At 53.9% G+C, this 5174-nt stretch overlaps 1 long non-coding RNA gene across 1 annotated transcript; it reads left to right on the top strand.

Moving 5' to 3' along the window:
• The first annotated feature begins 2426 nt into the window (after window positions 1–2426).
• Window positions 2427–3889, top strand: LOC148217840 (uncharacterized). Its single transcript, XR_015800704.1, has 2 exons — window positions 2427–2595; window positions 2922–3889. It is a non-coding gene; the product is annotated as an uncharacterized LOC148217840 (long non-coding RNA).
• The last annotated feature ends 1285 nt before the right edge of the window (window positions 3890–5174 follow it).

The following is a 5174-nucleotide window of genomic DNA, read 5'->3' as shown; positions in this document are numbered from 1 at the left end:
TAAAATCAGTGAGAAATGGGGAAAAAAATCCATGAAAAATGGGGGAACAAATCAGTGAGCAACGGGGAAAAGTGGGGAAAAGTTAATTGAGAAATGGGGAAAAAAATCCCTGAAGAATGGGGGAAAAAATCAGTGAGAAATGGGGGAAAGTGGGGAAAAAATCCGTGAGAAATGGGGGAAAAATCAGTGAGAAATGGGTGGGGAAATTCCATGAAAAATGGCGAAAGAAATCAGTGAGAAATGGGGAAAAATGGGTAAAAAATCAGTGCGAAATGGGGGGGGGGGAGGGGGGGGGGAAATCAATGAGAAATCGGGGAAAAACATAAGTAAGAAACGGGGGGGGGGGAAATCCATGAAAAATGGGGAAAAATCAGTGGGAAATGGGGATAAATCTGGAAAAAATCCATGAAAAATGGGGGAAAATATCAGTGAGAAATGGGGGAAAATGGGGAAAAAGTCAGTGAGAAATGGGGAAAAATCAGTGAAAAACGGGGGGAAAACTCCATGAAGAATGGGAAAAAAAAATCAGTGAGAAATGGGGGAAAAAATCCCTGAAAAATGGGGGGAAATATCAGTGAGAAATGGGAAAAAAATGGGGAAAAAAATCATTGATAAATCGGGGGAAAAATCAGTGTGAAAGGGGGGGAAAAATCGGGATCGGGGACGTGGACCGGGACTGGGATCGGGGACCGGGACGGGGAAATGGGACAGGGACCGGGATCGCGGACGGGGACCTGGGACAGGGACCGGAACCGGGATCGGGGACGGGGACTGGAGACAGGGACCGGGACCGGGATCGGGGACGGGGACTGGAGACAGGGACCAGGACCGGGATTGGGGACTGGGACCAGGACCGTGATCGGGTTCCGGGACGGGGAACTGGGACTGGGACCAGGATCGGGGACCGGAACCGGGGACTGGGACCGGGACCAGGACTGGGGACGGGGACTGGGGACAGTGACCGGGACTGCAATCGGCACCGCCCCCCGAACCGCTCCCGGAACCGCTCCCCGGGCTACCCCGGCACGGCGACCGGGAACGCCCCCGGCACCGCCCCCGGTGCCGCCCCCGGCACTGCCCCGGCACCGCCCCGGGTAGCGCCCCCGGCACCGCCCCCGGGGCGGGCCGCCGAACGCACGCGATGACGCGCGGGGGGCGGGACGGCGCGGGGCGGTGACGCGCTTCATGCCAGGAGCAGGGCCCGGGTGCGACGAAGACGGGAGCGGGACGACCCGATACCGCGCGGGGCCGCGGGCCCGTGCGGAGCCCGGCCCGCTGGGTAGGGGCCGCCAATGGCACCGGGGCTTCTGCTTCGGCTTCTGTCCGTGTCGGCGGGGAGGCCCCAGCCAGCGGTGCCCCTCTCCCTCGGCGGCACGGGCGTGGAACTCGGCATCGGGCGCTGCATCGCCGCGGACAGCAGGGGGCGCACGGGTACCGATACTGCCATGGGGCCCGGCGCTGCTCTCCTGCTCCGCCGCCAGGCGGCGCTGCGCTGCCGTCCTGCCGCGCCTCCGGGCACGCTCGGTTTCCTCGGGGCCCTCGGGACCGGCCGGGACGCGGGGACTGCCCGTGCGGACCCGGGGACCCCGGGCCCCGCCTGTCCCGCCGCTGCGGAGGCGGGGGATGCTTTATGGGACTGCCCGAGCTGGCAGTGCCGGGTCTGGGGCGTTGGGGCGCGCCTTGGGGGGCTGCGGGTGCGCTCGTTTCCTCTTCTGCATGGCCTTCTGTGTGAGCATCTCTCGTGGCGACTGCTCTTGGAGAGTCAAACCCCTCCTCCTAAGTGGTCTCAGGAGCCTGGCAGGGTGAGTTTTGTTTCACAGGGGAAAGGGCCACTGGTCGTGTCCAGAGACCTGTGCACCCAGCCAGGTTTCTGCCTGATAAAATTCCAAATGGATGAGGATTTCTCCCAGCCCCAAGCTGCCCCCACCTGTAACCCTGGCTGCCTTTGGGGTGCCCAAAGCCTCCTCTGTGCAGATCTCAGGAACCTGGGAGGGGTGAACAATGTTGCACAGGGAAAAACCCCACAGATTTTATCTCCGGGCCCGGGGCCAGGAGCAGGCATTTGCGTGCTATAATTCCAGAAGGAGCACGGTGTCTCCCAGACCCAAGCCGCATCCAGCTGTGACCCAGCTGCTCTTGGAGTGCCAAAAGCCTCCTCGTAGCTGATCTCAGGAACCCTGGAAGGGTGAGTTTGGTTTCACAGGGAAAAGGCCTCAGTTTGTGTCCAGAGATCAAATAAGGGACTCTGCTTTTCCTCTAGTTCTCCTTCCTGTTTTCACCTGGGCTAGAAGGATGGGCATGGCCTGTATTTCTCATATCAAAGTGATGTTACTAAATTTGTCCAGAAGTTCTGATATTATTTTTATTAGTAGTAGTAATTTTCTGATAGAAAACACTCTCATTTTGCCTTTCCCACGTTGTTTCCAGGTGCTGCCCAGGATGGACATCCGTGGTCTCAGACAGTGATTCCCGAGGAGCAAGGAAAGCCTTTTCCTCACCTGCACAGTTCAGGTGGATGGGACAGAATTGGTGTGGCCTGACAAGGCAGGAAAAGCTGTCTGTGTTCTGGAGTGCCTTGAAAGCTTTCTCCGTCAGGTTTGGAAGGGGTTTCTCTTTGGGATTTCTTGTGATGCAGCACCACGGGTATCCCTTTGTGCCAAGTCCAGTGCTAAAGGATTGAAGAACTGACAAGTGGGGTCTGGGATGAAAATGCCGCTAATAAAATTAAGCAAAGAATACAATAAGAGAAATGAGCATCCTTTTAATGTCTGAAATAGTTAGGAATAAAAATGCTGGAAAAGGGCACTCTGAATTGGTGTCACTTGTCATGGATAAAACCCCAGAGTGAGGAATCAGAGCAGAAGTTGAGAGCTGGAATCCTTCTGCAGTCGACTTAATTTTCTTTTCCTCCTCTCTTTCAGGACAGGAAGAATCACGACTCTCCTGCCATCTTTGCCAAGAGCTGTGGTGTTTGAGCAGCCAAAGCCCAGAGGCTTCAGCACCAGAGGTCTGAGCCTGGAGGGCTCCTGGTGCTGCCCGTGCTGTGGGCTATGTCAGAGGATGCAGGGTTCCTCTTTGCCTCCCTGCTGGGATTAACTGCCATGGGAATGTGGGATCTGGGTGAAACTCCAGCTCTCCTGGTGTTCAGGGGAGCAAGGTCTGAGGGACTCCTCTCTGGGGATGTGCGGTGAAGGACTGAATAGTGTGGAAGGAGAGTATTTATAAACTGTATCACTGTTTCTCCCAAAATTGGGGTGGAGCACTGATGGGGGCGGTTGGGTTTGGTCTGGGCCGGCTATTCTTTGTGCAATTTTTAAATTCTCTTGTATGATTTACTGTCCGGTATCTTTCTAACAAAAGCTGACATAAATTTAGATTAAGGATTAGAACTTGGCTCCATTCATTGCAAACATTTGACAAGGCTGGAGGACTGGGGTGGTGACTGCTCTCAGGAAAGGTTACTTATTAATACTGTGTCAGATTTCCCGCAGTGACTGTCAGGCCTGCATGGCTGTGAGTTCGTGCTCTTCTCACTGGGGAAATAAGTTCAGCAAAATTAGAAATGTTAGGAAAATCCAGCCAAAAATTCCACCTCTGTACCCCCTAAGTTTTCCCAGTTTTTCCCAGCTAGGAGCTGCACAGAAGTCAGGCAGGGGAAGTGACAACAGGGAACAGCTGAAAAATTCAAAGGCACAAAGAGGAAAGGGGAAAGGTTTCAGAAAACAATTCTATGGTCTAAGAATAATTTCTGATTCCCTACTGAGAAGAACACGAACTCACAGCCATTCAGGCCTGACAGTCCCCTGCAGTGAGAGCTCAGCACACATCCACAGAGGCAAGTCCAGCATCTTAAATGAAAAAATAAAAATAAAAACCAGAAGAAAAAGGTGATTTCTTTTGCTTCAGAGTTATTTCAAGTTCTTAAAGCCCAAGCAACATTTGCTCTTGATTTTGGTTGGGTGAATCATGAGCAGTGGGCACGGGTCATGCCATTCATTGAGCAGAAAACCCGGGGTCATTTAGAGGGGACACAAGAACTGTTTGTGTAGCGACCTCGGGCTGCAGAGGGGCAGGAGAAAGGCCAAGGGAGCTCCCTGGGGCCACCAGGGCCTGTGGGGAACAGAATGGACGCTTGGATGACCAGTGGAGGTGAGGAGTGGATCTGAGTTCATCTACAGGGAAATAAGGAGGGGATACTCTGGAGTGAAAAGCTGAGGTGATGAGTTCACCCACCTGGGCACGAGTTGTGTTTGCACAAAGTGGGACCAGAGGTGAAGGTCAATCCAAAGTCGATCCTGCTTGACCTCTGAATTCCAGGATAAGTTTTACAAGCTGCCAAATGAGGGAGTAAAAATACACAAAAACGAAACCGAGAGCATTCATGAGGTTCCTGGGAGTCCATTACACTGTTGTCATAGAATTCTTAATGAGTTTTGAGCTTTTAATGACAACAATTCAGTACTTTCTTTGGATTAATCACTGTGTAGGATTTGGGGTTTATCTGGATTTTAAAGGCGTCGTGGTGGCCCTGACACTGCTCAGGAGCTGGTAGGAAAAGCAGGGTCAGAGCTCCTGGCAGGCACAGGGTGTTTTTCCCAGAGTGGACTGTGGAGGAATTGTTTGGGCCTTGGATTGTCCCTCTGGGTGATGCCAGTTGCTGTGATTTGTGTAATTCCATACATTTAACTCCCAATACTTGCCAGCCCAGGAGCTTGAGCTGACAGGGCAGCACACAGATTGTTCTCTGTGCTGTGCCCCGATTTGGGGTTGGCTGTCAGCTTTGCTAGCTCCCGTGAATTATGCCCATAGCCCCGAATTCCCTGCTCAATTCCCACTGCCATAACCTCACAGCGCCTCATGGAGTGGGGATATACTGTGGCAGGAAGCTCAGCAGCATCGGCACAGGGACAGGTGTATATTCCAAAGAATTTGCTGTTTCAAACCCTCATCCCCCAGCCCCGCCGATGTCCCTGGGGGGCACTTGACAGAGTTACCTGGATTTCAGCTGATTTCACCCCCCCGAGCTCGGGCTCCAGGTGATCTTTTCAAGCAGGAGAAGGCAGGGGCCGGAGGCGCTCGTGGCGCGTGCCGAGGCAGTCCCTGGGGCCACGAGAGGACATCTCTCCCTGCAGAATTTCAGTTCTTTCCAGAGCCTCAGCAGTGACAGAGGACAA

Source organism: Sturnus vulgaris, unplaced genomic scaffold, assembly GCF_052056855.1.
Source record: "Sturnus vulgaris isolate bStuVul1 unplaced genomic scaffold, bStuVul1.hap1 Scaffold_2056, whole genome shotgun sequence".
NCBI classification, from domain to species: domain Eukaryota; kingdom Metazoa; phylum Chordata; class Aves; order Passeriformes; family Sturnidae; genus Sturnus; species Sturnus vulgaris.
The sequence above is the reverse complement of the archived record's forward strand: the minus strand, read 5'-3'. Positions and strand labels throughout refer to the sequence as shown.